At 38.9% G+C, this 22,585-nt stretch overlaps 1 long non-coding RNA gene across 2 annotated transcripts in view; it reads right to left on the bottom strand.

Moving 5' to 3' along the window:
- LOC142142652 (uncharacterized) overlaps nt 1-22,357 on the bottom strand; it is a 45,240-nt gene extending 22,883 nt beyond the window's left edge. The window contains exons 1-3 of one of the 2 annotated variants that reach the window (XR_012689260.1): nt 22,287-22,357; nt 7,812-7,915; nt 6,393-6,544 (exon numbers count right to left, since the gene is read on the bottom strand). This is a non-coding gene — a long non-coding RNA (uncharacterized LOC142142652). Of the gene's footprint in view, nt 1-6,392; nt 6,545-7,811; nt 7,916-21,770; nt 22,070-22,286 lie in introns of those variants that run through there. The other variant, XR_012689261.1, reaches the window with a different exon arrangement.
- Between the last annotated feature and the right edge of the window lie 228 nt (nt 22,358-22,585).

Below are 22,585 nucleotides of genomic sequence, written 5' to 3'. Positions count from 1 at the left end.
TTTGAAAAGCCCTATTGATTTATTAAAGGGCTAATCAGCCCCTTAGTGCATGCAAAAATCATTAATGAGCAAACCCTGACCAGCAGTGTCTGAAAATAACATCAGCACTTCCACTAATGGGGCTTTATGCAACATGAAGAAGGCCCATAATGTAACAAAAGTTACTATTCAGAAACTCTGCAAAAAATATTACAATCAAATGATTACCTGCTTTTCTTAGGTTCAATTGTGTGGCATTGGACATGTTTGTGCCTCTGCTCGTCCAGAGCTACCAGCACTCAGTTTGACTACCACATCAACTCCGGAAGATGAGGTGGAAGGGTAGGTGTAAAGAAGGGAGACATAGTGGAAGAGGAATATGTGTACGAGAACTATGGCTTTTGGGGCAGATGGGAGAAAAAGGAGTGGGAACAAATGGGATGGTGGGACCAAAGGAGACATACATACAAAATGGTAGAAAGGAAATGAAAGAGTCAGAAAACATTTGGAGCAGAGAGAAACACCCATGGGAAAACAGACAAATGGAGAGAAATTGGTATACTTACAGAATTGGAGACAGAGAGGCAGACAAACAATGGGGACAGAGATGGATACACACATGGGAGCTAAGTTTGGAGAGCATGGGTGCTTCTGGAAAAAAATCAGTTTGCTTAAATGCAGTTGGGGCAGAGGCAAATGCTGCATGTTCCTAAAATAGGGAACAAGAGAACACATGTCTCCCTTTTGGAGTATTATGAGCAAAGGAGAGTAGCATTGGGAGGCAGTATTGCTGCCTATTGTTCTGCTAGGAACCCAAAAATAGTCTATAAACTAAACAAAACAAATATGGCAACCTTTCCTAAGTACTACCTTCCCCTGCTACTGCTACAATAGCTATCTGTACTCTGTATGAAAAAAATGATTTGGTGGCTTCACTGACAACCTAGATAGACTCACTTTTACCAGTAGAAAGCAGCCAGCAAACGTGTATTAGCAGCACATTATTCTCCCATACATTTTAAAACAGTATAAATCATAAACAATAGCCCATACAAATGTATGTTGTATAATGAGGCTGGAAAAACATTTTACCAAGAGTATTTGAATTATATTAAATATTTCAATGAAAGAAAAACTAAAAATCATTGGGTACATCACTACTTAGCCTTGCATATAAAATATTTCAAAAGATTGCCATTAGCACTAATTAGCACCAATAAGTTTTACTTTTAATCTTGAATTTAGGGCATTACTTCAACCTCCCCTTCTTAACACAATAATATAAGGTCAGTTATATGTTCATTGTAAAATCCTATATATTACTCTTAACTTATATTAATTAGTTAATAATAAATTATGTATAAATAAACATGAATGAAACTATGGCCCACCTTCACTGCCTATAATTTTATGCTTTGCATATTTCTTGTTTACATATAATATTTTATTGAAACTATAATAGAAATCAAGCTCAATTTTGCAATTAAAAATGCATAATCACAATATAATGGTGCATGTGTGGTGGGATTTCAATTGTTCTGCCCTCTGCTTTACTGCATTAACAGACTTTGCTTAATGGAAAGTGTGATATATTTTTAATGTAGAAAGCTGTCATTAAAATGCTTCTGAGGGCCATGGATTATAAATTCTTAGTGTTACTTATATTATTTGATCTAAGGTACACACTTGGATATTTTTACAATGCATGTTTGATAAGAAGAGTAGATTTCAACAAAAGGGTTTAAAAGAAAACCCTATGGAGCTCATGCACAGTTGGATGCATTTGTGCCTAAAATATTATTTGGGTGTGGCTTACAAGCCAGCCGTTACTAGGTGTATGCCCCTATACCTGGGAGGTGAGTGCATCTGATTTTAACTGCATTTAATGGTGTTTAAAGCATATAGGTCAGTGTAGGACCTGTATATAATGAGGTGCCCTTGACGCTGGGATGCAGGTTTAAAAGTTTTGATCAAAATATGAACTAATACCTCATGTTTTTATATTGCTAGATACACATATATATGCAGTGTTAAGGATAAGCGCTGACAACTATTTGTTTTTTGTGTTGTGCCTAAAATATTAGCAAGAAAAGGTGCACACGTGAAAAAGTGCATTTGTTCGGTCATGTGCTAGTTACCTCAGGAGTAACAAGTGTGTATATTTACATGCCACAATAGCATAGAAAAAGCATAGAGATGTGTTCTAACATTATTAGCAGTAAATGAGCAAGTTACATTACCCTATTTGTATGCAATATACTAATGTAATAAACTGTATACACAGCGGAGAATATTGTCTTGACAATGTTATTAATAAATGTGAAAGTATAATTTGTCATGTAACATATAATTAATCATAAATGCAAATAAAAATAGAAAAACTGATCAATTAAAGTAAAATTAAATTAAATATAAGCATAGGTTATTTTTCCTTAAACAATTCAATGGGAATCTTCTTTTCTGCCACAGTCCAAATGGAAATATCAAGTAAGTAATGAGAATATAAGACAACGACTTCATGTAATATAGCTGCCACACTAAAGAATTAAATTAGCTGGAGAGGTCAATCCACTATCAGCTAAACAGAAAAGACTATAAAGTGCTGCTGATTGTCTTCATCATTGCATATTGTTGCACAAGCCCTCCAGCACCTGGAAGAGATACACCTCTTTACAAGTGCATCTACGTCCAGGTCTACCTAGTCACAATTATGTGGACACCGGCCTATACTCACCTGACCCTTCCCTCACCCATTCCTCTTTTCCAGTTGGTAGGAATTGCAAGTGTATGCAAGAAAATCTGCATATGGATGCATGCCTATACATTTTTGGTGTGCATGTCCAGTACAGAAATGTCTCTTTAAGGATAATGGAAATGTAACAACACAGTCTGTTTTGTAAACATTAATACTTGGAATAGAAGAGTATATTATTTGTATTGCATAGTCATGTATGCAAAAAAACTTATGAACACTATATACAATACGCTGTATTTGCTACTCATTTTCAATGAATCTTTTGAATTTTCTTCACTGCATTAATGGAATTTGACATTTTTTTTCTTTGCATTTATCTAATGTAATTTTTGTGGGATACATATATGAACAACTCCTGCTATAAGACTTTTTTTTTTTTTTATGATGGTGCTATTAAGTCTGCTTGCAGAGCTCACCTTTCAGTACTGTTATCATTGTCTCACTTCTCTTCCACACAATCCCTTAATCCCCTCTCTCCGCTCTCCTGTCAATCTTATTGAGATGTATTTATCCTGTTGCAAAACAATAGTAGGTGGTGGCTTTGTGGATAGGGATATGTGCAACATTGTTTGGGGCAGGGTGTACATCCCTGGGGTTGTGGTGAGTTCTACAAAGAGATAGCGGACCAAGGTTATTCATAGCCTGCACAAAGACAGAACATAGAACAAAGTCTATCATATACATTGCCTGTGCTAGACACAAAAAGCAAAGACATTTTGTGGTCCTTTATTTTTTTGTATAATATCCTGAAAGCCTTGGAATATTCATTTGTTCTGGTATCCCAAAAGTAATGACTTGTTCACATAAAGCAATAATTGTATATACGGCAGGTTTTTCCATTATCTTCTGCTAATGCACATACTGTCATTTGGAGCCAGATCTGCAATACACTTCACATAAAGTAATTAGCATCCTTAAATATGCCTAAAAGTGCTTTAACAGGTGTCTGACTACTCACAGTCTATGGAGATTACAGTAATTATTGGTAATTCTATATAGATAGGCTCAGAATTTAATTGCTCCCAGGCAAAGACTAGTCAGTTAGAAATAAAAATAAACAGCAATATTATACACTGGCCAGGCCCAGTAGTTGCAGCAAAATAGTGTTGGAAATCAGAGCACAAATAATGAAGAGATTTGTAATGTTTGGAGGATAGCTTATCACGGGGTGGAGGGGAGGGAAGAGAAAAGAAAGAAAAGAAAGAAAGAAATAAAGAAAGAAAGGAAGGACCTTCACCCCTTGCCCAGGTGTACAACTGAAATATATACCATTTGTCCCAGGTGACATACAGTACACTTATAGCCTTTTTGGTAGACTATTTACAGATCTAATCTACCGAAAATTTCTAGGACATAACATTTGGCCTCAGTGTGGTGTGATTCGTCAAATCAGATCTATAGTCAACAGAAATTTTTGAAGTTTAGATGGACTAAAAATTTTACCAAATTTGAACAGATTTATAGGGGGGTATTCAATTGTCAGCGTTAACGGGGAAAAACGAGCGCTCAAAAAATCTTAGCGTTAATACGGTAATTATTCGCTCAATTTCAGCTCGCGGCGAGCTGAAATTCCGCAAGTAAACTACCGTATTATGCTTTTCTCGCGCAATATTACCGTATAAACGGTAATATTTTTTGAGCGCTCGTTTTTTCCTGTTAACGCTAACAATTGAATACCCCCCATAGAATTGTTTATTTTTTTTAATTGGAGCAGAAACATTACTGTGGTTGAGGTTAAAAGTTCACCATTCATGTACAAGGTTCAACTTTCACAATAGACAAGGTAAAATGTATCTAAATGTGAATACTTATTTGAGAAAGTTTACATATATTCCCGCACATTCACAAATGGTTGAACTGTCTCAAACATGTTCAAGATGTTATAGTGTCATTTTCAATAGAATAATATGATTGTATCTTTAATTGTCACTTCATTGTATTTTACCATGATGCTATATTTGTCTTTGATAAGTAAGATAAATAAAACCTAAGGCTCCTATATTGAATAAAATACCTTTCTTTCACTAACTCATGTGAAACATGTGAAACTAAACTATATGTAAGTAATTAGATTTGCAATAATGATTTAGTATAAACACAAGTGTAGGATACAAATACAATTCTGAATAGATTTCCACATTCAGCTAACACCAAGAAGTGAGCAGTAAAGTTCAAAACAATGTTTACACTGATTATGGGAGGATCATATAAACATTCCCAGGTAGACTAGAATTTCTGTTCAATATCCTTATAATAAGATAAGCATTAAGTACAAGGTTTGTAGTCTTGGAAAATGTCACTATCGTTTATGTTCAATTCTTATTAATTTAAGACTGAAAATGACTTCACTAATTGTAATATTTCTATTTAAGATTTACCTGTTTTAATTAACCAAAAAGCCAGTTGTCAACATTGCCTGAGGGCTGAAAACAAAGACAACATTATATTCGCCCAGAGAGAGACAGAGCTTGCACATAATAATTAACGTCTTTTTGGAACTGTTGTCTAATATAATAATAATTTAAGTATATGTGTAAACTGATCCCATTGTTCAAATAGTATAAAATCTCCTCTTTTGCTGCTATTGTCTGAGATTTCAGTCCTGAAAACTCCAAGCTAACATGTTGGCTGAGCTGCATAATTCAATCTTAAACTAATGTTTTATTAAATATATCAATTTGCTTTTCTTTTAAGCAACTAGATCAGACAATCATTTTAGTTTAGTTTGATACATTTTAACAGTTTTCTAATGTGAGCAGTAAACGCCAAACCTTGAATGTAAATGGCAAAAGCCGAATATCAAACCTGAAACAAGAAATCAAATTTGTCGATTTAAAAAAATCTAAAAATACTTTAAACTTTTTAACACAAACAGAGTATGGCGAGCGCAAAAGGTTACCCTCAAACATGGCAAACCTCAGAAGTGTCATGTCCATTTGCTCCATTAAAAAAGTATATTGCAGCCTTTGCTCAGTATGAACTACAAATCCATAGCAGGGGCGGATCTAGACTTTATGTTTAGGGGGGGCGCTTTTGCATAATCACGCCCCTCCTTTGCTCTGATTGGCTGGCCTGCATTAACCCCGCCTTTCGCCCGTGATTGGCCCCGCCCCCTCCCGTTGTGGTCGCTGGCTGGGACCACTCTGATTGGCTGGCCCACATTTAGCCCCGCCCCCTGCTCGTGCTTAGCCCCGCCCCTCCCGTTTTAATCGGCAGCTGGGACCTAGCTTTTTGCTGCTAGGGGGGGCGAATGCCCCGATCGCCCCCCCCCCCCCCCTGGATCCGTCACTGATCCATAGTACAACCTTATTTCAAGAATATAGTGCACCCTAACATTCAGTACATAATACATTCCATTATACAGCATTTACAGTATACAGTCTCGTGACAATTACATAATATAGAAAATGCAAATAATGTAGCATAGACCCATATCTAGTCAGTAATACAGCCTAAAGCTTAGCATATAACACGTCTCATCCCAGCATATAAGGCGGTGCCATGGGTAATATAAAGAACAAACAAACATATGATCCAGCACAACACCCATAATACAGTATGTTCTCATACCAAGAATATAATAGAGCTGCTTTTTTTATAATATAACTATTTATGTAGCATACAGTGTAGACCCTTGTAGACCCAGTTCCATCATTACCTGTTCTCACCGTGAATATCTCAGTGAAGATTAGCAGTTGCATTTTGTCAGAGTCATCTTTAACTTCCTTTTAAAGTTGTTGTATTTTAGTTGTTGTAATTTGTTTGCATGATGACCCATCATTGTACAGCGCTAGGTAACATATCAGAGATCTATATATATAAGATAAAAATAACATTCAACTATTCACTTATTTTGCCTCTTTCTATGTCTGAGTTCAACATTACATTGCTGACTGTTTTTTCATGTAGCACACAAATATTAACTTTAAATTTCAGTGTACAAATATGCTATCAAGTATTTGTGTGCTACATGAAAAAACAGTCAGTATTTAACTTATGTGCAAAACAGAAAACTAATTTGCACCCATTGCATTGTAACATGGTTATGTCTGGGAGACTTAAATAAGAAACTTCTTAATTTAAGATCCTTAATGAATCAGGCCCTATATATTTAATAAAACTTGCAATTACTGTTTTATTTCAAAGTTAGTAAACCTTTTAATATTACACAATGGTTAATTAAAATAAAAAGGATAATAATCCGCAATGCAAATGAACTTTTCATGATTATTTTTCTGTATTTGTTCTGCATAATTTTGGACTAGTGTAAGGCCTGTGTCATTAAGAGAAGAAGTGAAAAAAAGGAGTAAATTTGATCCTGGATAAATCATGTTACAATGCAAGGGGAGTAAATTAGTTTATTGCTTTGCACATAAGTTAAATACTGGCTTTTTTGTCATGTAGCACACAAATACTTTATTTTTACACTGAAATTTAAAGTTGATCAAACACATGCCCTACCCCACTATAAATCTGTCCCCACAATATAAATTTACCTCCCCCTCCAATGCAACATGGTTTTCCCAAGGTGTAAATTTACTCCTATTATTGGCTTTGCTTTCCTTAAAGACTCAGGCTCCATGTGCAAAAGATGCTTGAGCTGTTTATAGGCTTGTATATAGGGAGTTAGTATTAGATGTTTAATGCTGACTTGCGAGATCTTTCTCCCGGTAGGGGAGACCTCACTGGCGATTTCTGGGGGTGTGGCCAAGCGTAGCACATCACTTGGCCCCACCCCTTAAACTGACACATCAATTCTAGCAGGGGCGGGGCCACAATGACACATGAATAATGTTGCTAAACCCCACCCCCTCCACTTAACTAACCAAACTGACCGGGCTTTAGGAAATTGCCCTGCTCTCCCTGGAGTCCAGGAGGATTCCCAAAAATTTGTGAGAGTAGGCAACTATGGTTTAATGTGTAGTAAAATATGTAATGGAAACAAAAGTAGAGGTACACATACACACTTTGGCACGCATTCGCTTTGCATAAGATTTCAGTATTGCCTACAGTTTTCATGAATGGTAACACTTAGCACAATATGATCAAATACAAGCATACATTAAGTTCTCAGTACCTTATGCTGCAGGGAGGTTTTAAGAACATGTTTTGAACACTCTGTTCATTGCAAGGACAAAGCAGAAGGATTGTCTATGCTTTCAACTTCGGTGTGTACGAAACCTTAAAAAGGAAAACATTTAAGCATTGTTAAAATGTTATATATTTTTAATGAAATGCTACTTATTTGTCTTAGCTTTGTCTCTTGGTATACACTTAGCGGAATAATTAAGGTATGTGAGTAAAATGAAGTCTAACATTTTATATTCAGAAAAATGCTGAACAGGAGCCCTACTTGTAAATGTCGGTCTTCAAATTCCCTTCTGAAATGTAAAACAAGTGAAAATATGCAAGCTGTGCATCATGGTCTAATGCAAGAAGTCTTTGCGTGGAATACTAAAACTGATTATAATTGATGCTTGCATTCAAAACATACTGGAAATCCTCAGATTATGATGTGGCATACTGCCATTATCATAATTCACATTACTGTGCCTGATAAAATAGCATTTTGTGATATTCTATATTTGTTATAAGCTATATCAGTATTCAAAAAAATTTAAGTAAAAGATCCAATACAATGAAATAATTTCAGATATATTAAATTATGTCATACCTCCAAACTGTCCAGATTTAGGCAGGAGACAGTACCGATGTGAGACTACAGTCAGTCTATTTCATCAGTTGGAACCTTTGTCCAGACTGCTGGGAAGTCTAGACAAAGTTATGTTGTCCTTTGTTGTTTCTCCAATAAGTGCTTTCTTATAGGAAGTCTAATGTAAATACAAATAATTAATCTACATTGTACATACAACATATCTGTTAAACTGACTCTTTTTCACAGTAAAATCATTTACTCGACTTCTGCTTTTCTCAGTTGTTTTTTAACTGCAATCCCCTGGGCTAAGTTCATTACTGGCATTAACAACACTTTTTTACACCTATTAACAAATGCAACCCTGTTTATTACAATTGGAAAAGTAAAAGAAGAAACATTATTGTGAAAAGGACTCAGGTTAGCAGCTATTAAACCTGGTATGTAAATTATCTTTAAAAAGTTATAATTTTAATTAAAGCTATTCAAATCAACAGTGATTTTGTGTTACGGAAAGGCAAACAAAAATACATATATACTATCCTTTAATTCTTAAAAAATGGACCAGAACTAGGTATGTGACTCAAGTGACTTATAATTATTATTATTATTATTATTATTATTATTCCATTAGAATTTTGGGCTTAGTTTACGTTTCAAATTCCGGCGCAGTCCCTGATACACCTCACAGGAATTCGCATCTGCTGAATATATATATTATCATCATCATCATCTTATTTTATAACAGAACAAATACAGAGAAGTAAGTGACAAGAAAAGCAAGAAAAGCAGTAAAAATAAACACAAGAGACAATCGAGAAAGTAACTACATAAGAAAACACAACTAGAACAGAGGAAACATTACAAAGAGTATCAGGAGAGGGCCAAATTTGTGAGAGTTAGCATTCAAAAAGATTAGGATAGCAGAGCAAAGGAGATGATACGGTGTAGTGAAAATGGACAGGTGGAGCATAAGGAGGGAGTTGTCTAAGGTTGGGACTGGGTAGGTAAATGAGAAAAAGTGAGTATTGAGGGAGCATTTAAAAGATTTGAGGTTGGAGATGAGTCTGGTTGGCGAGTTGATAGAAGTTGATAGAAGAAAAGAGACAACAGGAGTTGTTGGACTGGAAGTACATAATCGTTTTGAGATAGGACTGTTTGGCAAGAGAGACGTCAGCGTATTAGGATGACAGGATGAATTTGAAATAGATAAAGTATGTGCTGGAGAAGGGCATTCTTCATAGGTGCTCAGTGGAACTGAAGCATCTCTGAAGGTAGCAAGTGAGCTTGGAGTTCATAAAATGATGGCGGTGAAGTGTGGAGGCATATGCGGCTTCATCCAACAGCCTCAGCTGCTGGGACTGATGGGGAAGGAGCAGCCATCTTTCTCTTCTTTTTCAAGTAGGAAGGTAATATGATGACATGAGAGCATGTCCTTCAGTACAGTTACTGAACTTTGTTTGAGAATTACGGTATACAATATTACATTATATTTAACTTCCAACATAAGTATTAAAATAATATAAGTATCCTACAACCTCTCCATGCGTTTAATTGTCTATGGGGGATATTAGTTTCTATAAATCAAGCTTTGATTCTTGCTTGTGCAATTGTGTTTTCTTTGATTGCTAAGATGTAAGCTCTTATGAACAGGGCCCTGTTCCCTCTTGTTTCTCTGCCTATTCTTCTGCTCCTATGTCACTATGCAAGCTATGGTTGGAGTGTTTGAATTTCTGTTAGTATTTGTTTAAAGTTCCGTACTGTATCTACCCTGTATGGTCTTATGTCTGTCTTTGTTCAGCACTGTGGAAATGTTGTGGCGCCCTATAAATAAATGCTAATATTAATAATATTAATTATTATTAATTATAGTAGAATAGTGAACAGCTCTATAGAACATATAAGTATAGAGCTACCTGCAACACATGAAAACTGATAGACTAAAAACATAGTCTTGATGAATATCGATGGCATAGATGTTATAATAACAAGATGGTAAACTATGTTGAGCTGAGTAATGTTTCAAATAAATGTCCCTTTACCAAACATATTCCACATAGAAAATAAAAGGCAATAATAGAATGCAAAATTTTCACACTTAAAAAGGTGAGGCCAATAGATATACGTTCCCAGAGTTTACTGAGAAAATCCCAGAAATAGCTATTTAGCCTTCCACAATTGGTATTAGACTATTTGTCCGATATTGCTCCCATCTATAATGGAGAGTCAGTTTTAACAAATGAAATCAAATGCAGAAGTTCAATAAAGAGATTGAGAGTAATCCACAGCTTATACAAGTATTAAAGCTTCTTAAGAGATACAAATAGCTTTCAGTAATCAGCATGTGTCACCTGTTAGATGTAATGGCAGGAATAAGCTGATTGCAGCTCATAATTAAATGGTCTCAGCAATAGATATAAAAGCTCCAATGCATATGAATAAAAAGTGGATCGATGAAACCATCTGTCCAAGACCAAAGCGGAACTGTGGATCGTCGCCACAGCATCTTCTCCACACCGCAATCAGCTCACTGTCTGTGACAACAGAGGAATGATTCACAATTTGCAGGCTGAATGCTCCAACAATCGTGATACTGATTATCCAGATACACCTGGGCTGACGCGTTTCATCGTAGCACACAATTTCCTCAAAGGCAATGTCCAGGATAATGACATTGCCTCTGAGGGAATTAGTTTTATCATAGTAAGTACTTTAGATTCCAAACAAAGAGTAGTATGTTCTTGATTTACTTAATTTGATATCCAGGTATTACTTAAATGACCACATAGGTATGATGTGTGTACAATGACACCATGGACCAATTTATTATGGATGAAGGAGTCAGTGGCATAAGATCAGGGTTGCAGCCTTTGGAACCTAGGAGGCTTAGACTATATCCCCAAAGTGCCTGTTTGTCTGACCCACCTGTTTTGTCACACATCACACATTATACCACCAGTGCCAAAGCCCCAGACACATAGTACTATGATCAGAAGAGCTCTACACTCTCTAAGTGTATTTTATATAATGGGAAATAGGTGCCAGGAATAAGGGTTTTTGTTGGGGAGGGATTAAAAAACATCTGAAACGTATAACTCATAGTTAGTGTTACTTCAGTGATCTGATTAATAAAAGGATAACGTGTCTATTTTCCAAAATGATATGGCTCTCTTATTCAGGTCTGTGAGGTAAATGTATCAATCTGTGAGTTTCTGGCAGGGTTGAAAAGTGGAGATGTTGCCTATAGCAACCAATCAGATTCTAGTTATAATTTATTTAGTACATTCTACAAAATGACAGCTAGAATCTGATTTGTTGCTATAGGCAACATCTCCACTTTTCAAACCCGCCGGATACTCGCAGCTTGATACGTTTGCCCCCGTGTCTCTTAAATTGTTCAACAAGAGATAAAGGTTGGATCAAAGTATTAAATCATAAAAAGATTAATCCAAGTGCACACAATAAAGAGTTTTCTGGCTTTGTTCAGATTGGAGACAATGTGGAAAATCATCTGAACCAAATGTTTCCTATGGTCTCCGATTTAAATCGGACTGTGTAGAAATAGTCAAATAGACAGGTTAGCCATTATAACCTATGACGAGAGCATTGCAGGAGAGAGATCTTTGGATTCCTTCCCATCACACTTTGCGCTCCCCACTTCTCAAATTCAGCTATGCCATTAAGAACCTGTTAGTAAAGTGATTGCGACTGCGATCTCTTTACTTTAGATTATACGCTGGGAAATGCTCCTATGGGAGCCACTGTCCCAGCTAATCAATTTTTATAGATTGCCATGTTAAGTCATTGGTTATTATTGTGATAAGAAATAAAAATTTACATGACAAATTTGTGATTGTTCATAAATAGACCCCTCAGTGTAAGCCCCAATGGGGCAGGGACCAATGTGGGAGCGATGTGAATGACTTCCCAATCTCTGTACAGTGCGGCAAATATGATTGGCTAAATTACATTTTTTTTACTTAATTGCAACAGGGTTTGTGGAGTTCCTGGCTTAGATTGTGCACCTGACCCCATATATTTAGCTATATCACTTTATATTATCATATGCAGTGTATATAGGATGCCTTATGTGTATGCTAAGTAAAACCATGCTATATCCTTCTGTGCTGACTTTGCAAAATCCTATAATGTGTACTGCAATCCTTCTAAAATGCCTTTTAAATCTAATCTGTCACTGGCTTCTAGGACATAAGGTCAAAGAAACTCTGAGATTGTAAAAATGCTGAAATTGTTTCTCTGTGATTTATAGGAAAGCAATTGTTTAGGTGAAAATAAAATATCTGTAAAATGGTCATAGATCATCCAGAGTTTTTTCTTTAATACCTGAAATATAGGTATGGTAGATGTTACTAATAACTGGTAAGCTGTATTATTAAACATGCACTTGTATTAATAAAATATACAGATACACTAAATCACGTTTAGTGCAGCATCAATCATTTCTTGATTGCAGGCAATACATTAACATGGTAAAGATCACACTATAAAGCCTTTTTTTAATAACATGGTATTAATGGCTCAAATGTGCTGCAACTCATAGAAACCAGTGGAGTATAGTTGTACAGTAAAAGGCAACGCCACCTTCAGAGAAATTTGCTGTCCAGGCTGAGCAATAGCATTATTATCAACACACGCAGGTGGCAAAATTGAACAAAATCTGGGTGAGAGATATAAATGGGTTCCATTATTGTAGTTGAAAGATGGCAACACCCACATACCGATATCAGTCATCTCCTGACCAGATTTAACAACATAATATAGGACAAACAAGTGACTATGTCATTACAATGCCAACGTAGCCAACGTAGAAGCACAAAGAACAATTATTATTTTGACTAACCAGATAAATACAACATAGGTCTATATTTGGACGTGTGCATATTATAGCAGGTTAACCAATCTGAGTTTTACAATACATCCACTTGGGTATGTGGTCCACGTAGGGGAAGGCATTTAAATATTCTGGTAGATCATTAACACCATATATCCTGTATATTGAAAAGTTTATCTTGGCATTTCCAAGGTTTATATGAAGTCCTTTTATGTGATAATGTAATTTATCATAGGTTTCCATAATGGCAAATTAGGACAGGTCTGTGCCATTCACCTCAGAGCTAAAATCTTTAAGCAAAGATAACAGCGCAAAAAAAAAAAAAAAAAAGTTGTTTTATATATATATATATATATATATATATATATATATATACCGTATTTGCCGGCGTATAAGACGACTGGGCGTATAAGACGACCCCCAACATTTCCACTCAAAATATAGAGTTTGTTATATACTTGCCGTATAAGACTACCCCCTCTTCCGCACACCTTCCACACACCAAATAAAACGTAAAAGAACATCAGATTTGATTTCAACATGTTAATTTATATTCGAAGGCCTATGACATGCAGGAAAACTGTCACAAGGCTGTATGTTATCAAACATGTACAGTAAACATAAAACAGTGCAAGTTTATTAAACGTAATTCACTAGTCAATGATAGAAGGAAGATAACAAATAGAGGGAGAGAGCAAGTGCACACTTACCCCTTGGCATAATCTTTAATGCTTTTTCATTTGATTTCCAGTCCCGAACCATCTTTTCTGTTACTCCATATTGTCTTGCAGCAGCACAATTATTATGTTCCATGGCAAAGTTTACAACTTTAAGTTTAAAACTTGCATCATATTTCTTTCTTTTTGCTGGTGCTATGATAGGGTTGATAGGGGTTTGACTGCTGGACATTTTCTATGCTGTATTGTACTGTACAATGGTGCAGTACTGTGGTTGGCTGTTGGCTGTACACAAAACCTGATTGGATTGGTCCCTGCTCCCTGTCTGCCCTCCCTGTCAGCAGAACGGGCCGGTCACGCCAAAAAGGCTGGCTGGCACCCCTGTATCGCTGCTGGTGCTCACCGCAGCCACGCTGATGACCCGCCGCGGCCGCACTGGGTACCGCGCGATAGTGGACCCGGTGTATAAGACGACCCCCCCACTTGGAGGCATGTATTTTAGATTTTTAGATTGTTCCCTGTACTAAGTATGGTAAAACTAAAATCTTTGATGGTCCACAAATTCATAAACTTATCAAGGATCCTAATTTCACAAAGTTTATAAATGGTGATGAAGCTTCTGCAATTATGTCTTAGTTATCAAGAATTTCTTGGGTAAACACAAAACAGACAATTAGGAAAAACTGATGCAAAACATACTCACACACAATAAAAATCTGGTTACACTTTCTCCATAGCCACTTACACCATTCTCCGGTAAATCTTGGTGAATTTAATGAGGAACAAGGGGAGAGGTTTCATCAAGGTGATGGAGGAAAGGGATAAAGGCAGATGGGTCCTGATAACTCACATAAAAGAAAATTTGTGCAAACAGCAATTTTCTATGTATCAATTGTAATTCCAAATCAGCTTACTATGTTTTTATCACAAACTGTTGCTTGATGGAGGGCACTTACTGGTGTTTACAATGTTAAACTTTGAGGCGTGGAGTCTAACGCTCCCCTGGTATCCATCAGGGACCCCAGGAAGGAGGTTTGGTCTTATCTGAATGGTCGTGCTTATTTAAGCCAGTCACAGATGAAGTTCATGTGAACTTGAGAGTAGTCAGACAGACCAGGGTCAATAATTGCAAAATGGAGGAATGCCAAATCAGGATACAAAGAGTAGTCAGACAGTCCAAAGTCAGGAACCGAGAAGTGAGTAGTGACAGCAGCAAAATCCAGGTGGGAAGTTGAGAAGCCGGGTTAGAACCAAGTGTAACAAGCAGGACGGAATGCAAGGCAGAACACTGGAGTAGGAGGGTGACAGGCACGGAAGACACAGGAGACTCTGGAAGGCAAGGTGGGATGTTTCACAAAGACTGTAAAAACTTGCAAATGCATATGATTATTGTGAGTAAACTGTGCCCAGGGAAGGTAGTTGCACCGGGTGGATTGGTGTTCAGATACATAGCAGCTAACAAATGATTCCAGATCCTGATTCGCATGCTCAGTCTGTCCATTGGTCTGTGGGTGGTATCCAGAAGAAAATCTCAACTTGATTCAAAGATCTTTGCAAAAGCACCCGAAAGCAACTAAAAAAGTTGGAGACAAATTGAAAAGCTCTGTCAGAAATGAAATAATGTGGACAGCCATGGAGATGGAAAATATTCTTGATAAATAATTGAGTGAGTTTGGAGGCAGATGGTAATCCCTTGAGTGGAACGAAGTGAGTCATCTTGGAAAAGCGATCGACCACAACCCGCCTGGTATAATAACCCTGACTGACCGGTAGCTCAATAAGAGCATCCATGGAGATACTGTCTCAGGGAGTATCAGGAACAGGAAGAGGATGAAGTAACCCAGCAGGAACCCAAATAGGAATCTTGTGTTGAGCACAAACATTACAAGCCAGGACATCAGATGCAAGGGAAGGTCACCAGCAGTATCAGAACAACAAGGCTAAAGTTTTGTTAGTACCTGTATTACAAGAAAATTTGTAATCTTGGGCCCATCTCAGCCCATCTAAGGGCAAAAATGTGGGTCAACAAAGGAACAGCCAACTGGTGTAGTTTTGATGGTACATTTGGTGAGAGCCACAACACTTGCAGGATTAAAGATAAGTTTTGCCTTGGGTAAGACGGTAGAATCAAAATCCTCGAAAGGCCTGGAGAATGCATCAGCTCTGAAATTTGTGGTGCCTGGACGGTAGGTGAGATTCATCTGAAAATGTCAGAAGAATAGAAACTAATGGGCTTGGTGGGGGTTGAGACACTGTTTGTAAATAAGTGAAATTCTTATGGTCTGTAAAGAATATGATTGGGTGTATGGCTTCCTCCAGCAAATGGTGCCACTCTTCAAGAGACATTTTGATTGCCAGGAGATCCATATCTCCGATTCCGTAGTTTCTCTGACAGGGAGAGAATTTCTTAGACAAGAATCTACTCTATAGAAACAAACCCGAAGAAGATCTTGGAGACAGTACAACCCCAATGGACCTCCAAGAAGAAGGGTTTGTGTTGGTCGGATTGTCTAAGCATTGGAGCAGCAGAGAAAGCAGAGAGGTGATAATAGTGGAAACTTTTTTTATAAATTGGTGATACTAGTTAGTGAAGCCAATGAAATGTTGGGTAGCCTTCAATCCAGGGGGTTGTGGCCAGTTGAGGATTGCTTCTAACTTCTTATGGTCCATCTATTGATTGGAACCAGAAAGAAGATATCCGAGGAATGGTTCCTGGGGGACCTAGGAGAAAGATTTTTCTAATTTGCCAACAAAGAGATTTTGTCACAACCGAGAGAGGACCTCTATAACAAGTTCCCGATGGGAAAAGATGTCTTGTGAAAAAATAAGGATATTGTTAAGATAAACCATCAGGGAGCGGTAAAGCAAGTTTTGGAAGACTTTGTTGAAAAACTCCTGAAAGAAAGCTGGGGCATTGCAATCAGATATTCATAGTGCCCGTCCTGAGTCTTCCATTCGCTCCCCCCCCCCCCCCCCGCCCCTACCCGGCAGACACGGAAAAGATTGAGTCTAAAATCCAGTATGGAGAAGACCCAAGAACTACTGACATGGTTGAATAACTCAGAGATAAGGGGGATAGGAGATTGGTTCTTTAACATAATGGTGTTTAATTGGCGATAGTCAATGCACAGTCTCAGCGAACCATCTTTATTTTTTGACGAAGAAGAATCCTTCCCCCGCAGGAGAGGAGGATTTTTGAATGAACCCCATCAGAGTCTTTCTGTAATGTATTCAGACATAGCTTCAGTTTCAGGTATACCCTACCCTTGGGGATGTTCTTCCCTGGGACCAGATTAATTTTGCAATCCCAATGCCCAATGAGGAGGTAATTTTTTGGAAGCAGGTTTGCTGAAGACGTCATAGTAGGCAGAGTACTGCTTAAGTAATCCTGGAACTGAGGTAAGATTTAAGCAGGGTACATGAAACTTAGTATGAGAAACCCCAGAAAGGCAATGCTTGATACAGAAGGCACCCCTCAGGAGATGATTTGCGCACAGTGCCAATCGAATTGGGGAGAGTCTGCTCTCAACCAAAGTAGCCCTTGCCAGGGGTTAACAGACCGCTTGCTTCATTGTTCCTCTTAAGTTCCGAAGCAAGAGTCCGGAATTGCACCACATACTGTCCTGCGGTGAAGTTTGATGAAGGGCAAACAAACTGGAGGCTGCTGAGGATAAGCGACCAATCTGTGCCTTTAGATCTCTGTGATGAAAAATTCTCCGGAGCTGGTTCAAACTGAATGGAATATTGGTTGAGAAATCTGCTGCATTTCTTGGGGCCGCTATCATAAGTCTCAGGATTAGGAATGCGAAGTACTAACTGGAGCAGATGAGGTAGCCAGGGGGTTGTGGTTGTTGGAGTTCCCTGAGAAAAAAATGCCCCTTGAAGTTCAGTTGGGAGACAACACCCTGAGAGCACTGCAGCAACTGCGCTTAATTCTCCTGCTGATCGACTCACCAGGCCAGACGTAACAAAAGGTCATGAGCAGTAGCCTCACCATTCCCATCCATAGTAGGCTAAATTATACTGTCATAAACTGGTGTTGGATGGGGGCACTTGCCGGTGTTTACGCTACTGAACTTAGAGACGCAGAGTCTAACTCACCCCTGGTACTCACCAGGGACCCCCACAAGGGGGGGGAAGTCCCTGGTGAATACCTGCAGATTGCAGCTGGTCGTGGTTCTCCAGTTGCCAACAAAGGGCAGGTAAACTTGAGAGTAGTCAAACAGAAGAGGGTCAATACTAGCCAGACAGTGAAGTACAGAATCAGGATCCAAAGTGTAGTCAGGCACTTAGAAGTCAGGAACTGAAAAGTGAATCCAGTTGGAGATTCGAGAACAAGCCGGGTCAGAACCAAGTGTAAAAGCAGGAGGGAATGCAATGCAGATAGCTGAAGTAGGAGGATGATCTAATAGTCTGGCACCCTAATGGTGCCATAGTAGGTTTAAATAGAAGCAGCCTGCAACTGATTGGGTCCCCCCCAGCAGCTGATCAAAGCATCTCTGTCGCCTAGCAATGGGGATGCATGTTGTGTGCATGTGCACAGAAGGTCTGAGCTGGCTGGGGGAAGCTGCATCTCGTTGCTGGGCTCCCAGCTGGAAGAGACAGGTGGGAGTCCAGGAGCAGGGAGAAGACTACAGGGACAGTTCCTGACAGTGTATCTGTTATTATACGGAAGAAAATGCCATTTCATGTGTTTACTTTTGCATGATTTGAGACAATTTCAATGCGATTTGTAAGTAGACTCTGCAAGACCATTACATTTTTGCATTGTTATGTTTTTCAATGTGGTACCAAATATCTAAATAATTAGAGCGAATTTATCAAAACTAATGTCATATTTGGTATTAGCACCACAAAGTTACCCCAAAATAACTGATTGGCAATAAAATGACTGTTAACCAGTGTAATGTTTCTCTAAAAATATATATGTCTGTGGCTTGGCCATTCCTCCTTATCTAGCAGGACAAGATGATAAGCATCTTTCATTATTTCAGCAAAATTCCACATTGTGGGACTGATTCTTCAAGAAACGTAAAGTGAATGCAATTTATGCTTTTTAAAGTGGACAAATATTGCACACATGGAGCATTTCCATTCAATAAGGGTATTATTATTATCATTTATTTGTTAGGCACCACAAGATTTCCGCAGCGCCGTACACAGTACAAACAGTAGACTATACAGGGTGAAACAGTACAGAACAATAAACAAAAATACCAATACTTCAGAAACTCCAGGCAGGCTGCTGCAATAAGCACGGAGCAGAAGAACAGGTGAGGAGACAGGAAGGAAGAGGGCCCTGCTCATGTGAGCTTACATCCTAAAGGAGGGTAGACAGAATCAGGCACAAGGGGAGCCAGAAGAGAGAAGGGAGAGCGAGTAGCGGAGGTGAGGGGTTAAGAAGATAGTTGGTAGGCTATGCGGAAGAGGTGAGTTTTTATTGCACATTTGAAGCAGCACAAAGTAGGAGAGAGACGGATGGAACGAGGGAGGTCATTCCAGTGAAGGGGGGCTGCACGGGAAAAGTCTTGGATTCTGGAGTGGGAAGAAGTGATAAGAGTGGACGAGAGGCGGCGGTCATTGGCTGAGCGCAGGGAGCCGGCCGGAGTGTGTATGGAGAGGAGGTTAGAGATGTAGGGGGCAGTAGAGTGGGAGAGAGCCTTGTAAGTGGTGGTGAGGAGCTTGAAGAGGATTCTGTGGGGAAGGGTAGCCAGTGTAGGGCGAGGCAGAGAGGGGAGGCAGAGGAGGAGCGGCGTGAGAGGAAGATGAGTCTTGCAGCCGCGTTGAGTATAGAGCGGTGGGGAGAGAGGTGGGAGTGGGGGAGGCCAGTGAGAAGAAGGTTGCAATAATCCAGGCGGGAGATGACGAGTGCGTGGATGATAGTTTTGGTGGCATCCTGAGAGAGGAAGGGACGGATGCAGGCGATGTTGCATAGTTGGAAGCGATAGGACTGGGCAATGGAATGAATGTGGGGGGCAAAAGAGAGAGAGGAGTCAAGGGTGACATCTAGGCAGCGGAGTTGGGTGACAAAAGGGAAGGTGATGTTGTTGACGACAATAGAGAGGTCAGGATGGGATGGGAGTCTGGGCGGAGGAAAGACAATGAGTTCCATCTTGGAGATATTGATTTTAAGAAAACGCTCGGACATCCAGGAGGAGATGGTGGAGAGGCAGTCAGATACCCGAGAGAGGAGGGTGGAGGAAAGGTCAGGAGAAGAGATGTAGAGTTGAATGTCGTCAGCATAGAGGTGATACTGAAGACCAAAGGAGGGAGGAGATGAGAGCGCCAAGTGAGGAAGTATAGAGCGAGAAGAGTAAAGGACCGAGAACAGAGCCCTGCGGGACTCCAACAGGGAGAGGGTAGGGGGAGGAGGAGGAGCCAGACGTTGATACAGAGAAGGAGCGGTTAGCAAGGTATGAGGTAAACCAGGCAAGGACAGATCCAGAGAGGCCAAGAGAGAGAAGGGTTTGCAGCAGGAGGGGGTGGTCCACTGTGTCAAAGGCTGCGGAGAGGTCGAGGAGAATAAGTATAGAGAAGTATACTTTGGCTATATAGCAGTTGCAGAATGCAGACAACACAGAACACCATGCAGGACACAAACAATGCATATGTGCAATATAAAGTCCCATCAGAATGCATATAAATTACAAATAACACCTGGTAATGCTATAATCATTAAAAATGTTATTAATTCCTACTGTATATAATTTGCATTTTTACAGTTGCACTTAACTACATGTAACACCCCCTTTCTCACCGCCCCAAAGCAAGTAGGTGTTTTTTTTATGTGTGTGCCTGGCAGCGTAAGAATATCCTCTCACCTTGAATATCTATTAGCGCAGTGGCTCCCCCTTGGTCAAATTTAGTAGGCTTTCGGTAGGGTAATGGCCTTTGTCAATGACATGGTGGGTTTTGAAAGCCACGCCGGCACATTTATTATTTAGAGCTGACCTTTTGTGTCAAGTTTGACTTTTATTATAAAATTAAAGCTATATTAAAATTATCTACTATAATCTATTCCTAAGAGTTACTCTAACCAGCAGACTAGCATAAAATAAGTTTCACTATAAATACAATTTAAACTTCAGTGCAGATACTTATAATCTTTCTCTCCTTTCTAAGAAGTAGTTACCTTATAAATTAGCTTAATACTTTGATTACAGCTGCATCAATACACAGGATTTGGCTAATCTAAACTTCTCTAATTTACTTTTCAAAATCAGCTATATGAATAAACATTCCAACATCAGAAATATGCATAAACATTTCAACATATGAACATTAGATTATGCAAAATTAAACAATGGAGGGTCTTTTACTTAATTATAGAGTCCCACCAGCTTCTTGTTCAACTGTAAATCCAGCAGTAAAGTTCAGTTTGCCCAATATGACCTCACTCATATAAGCCATAGTTTGCAGCGGAGTGATATCAGGCACTTTAGCATTACTCTTCGTGCTCAATTTAGCAATATCTAGCCAAAATACTTTTTTCTTAACTCTGGTTCATTATTTGCTTTCTCTGAGATGCAATTTTACTCACATAAACTATTTTTGGTTCTTTCCAATACTATAATGTTATTGTCATGAAAGATCACTGACTGACAGTTGATACATCCCTTAGGTATGGCTCAGCATAGGTTCCAGATAGCAATATAGGGAACATTGGGTCCTATTTAATTAACACAGTCTATTCCCCTAATTCTACTTATCCCTACCTCTAGCCTTCGTCACAAACAAAGTCCAGAAAAATGTCTTACTCACTATTTTCGGGTCTCCCCACCTATTCCCTCACTAACTACTATAGTAATATATATTAAACTCAGTCCCGTACAATAAATAGGAAATTCAGGTTACTTATCAGTTCCAGGCTCTGTCATCGGCTTCAGGATGCTCTCCTCCTCAAGAATATTCTGGTTCTGTTCCCCACACAGACACTGGATCCACAAAATGGTTAAACTGTCATCACTCCCTCTCTGAACCTCAGCCAGGCTGTCTTCAGCAGGGGATGTTGCTTCCACCTCTGCCAAACATTGTAGCCAATTTTATGCCCTGACTCTCACAGCTGGAGTCATTTAGCATAATTTATATTCCTGTCAACTCTCTTCTTTCACTGCCACAGCCCTGTCCTGGCTCTCTCCACAGTCATATTTTTCTCCAACTCCATCCTCTTCTCTCTAGTGTTCTCTCGTTCTCCCAGTGCTTACTGGGACTTGTCTTTCTTGAATCCATTGCGCATGTGCGGACGCTCGCATCCGCCAGCGCTACTTACACACACATGTTCTTTCATCTATAAGTGCCTGCTATCACTATCAATTGGTACTTACACCTTCCCTGTAGCTGGTGTAAGTAATACAGCTAAAATACACGTACCTGAGAGTTGCCTTGAGCATGAATCAGACGGTTGTGTGTGCGATCAACCTTGGCACAACCTATGTCCCTTCCCTCCCCTGTTCCACCCTTTAAATCGTAGGCTGTTGAAAGTGTCATTTACATTCACAGATGGATTGCATGTACTTGCGTTCACTGGTGTAAAGTCAGCTTCAGAGCATGTGCAGAGCAATTTTATGCAAAATACGACACGTAAGGGAATTTACCAATACAGGGCCTGATTCAACTTCGGATGTAAGTTCTGCATTCTGTGAAATGAGTAGTTTGTAAGCAGAGCTGGA

Source organism: Mixophyes fleayi, chromosome 3 (genome assembly GCF_038048845.1).
Source record: "Mixophyes fleayi isolate aMixFle1 chromosome 3, aMixFle1.hap1, whole genome shotgun sequence".
In the NCBI taxonomy this organism is placed as follows: domain Eukaryota; kingdom Metazoa; phylum Chordata; class Amphibia; order Anura; family Limnodynastidae; genus Mixophyes; species Mixophyes fleayi.
The sequence above is the reverse complement of the archived record's forward strand: the minus strand, read 5'-3'. Positions and strand labels throughout refer to the sequence as shown.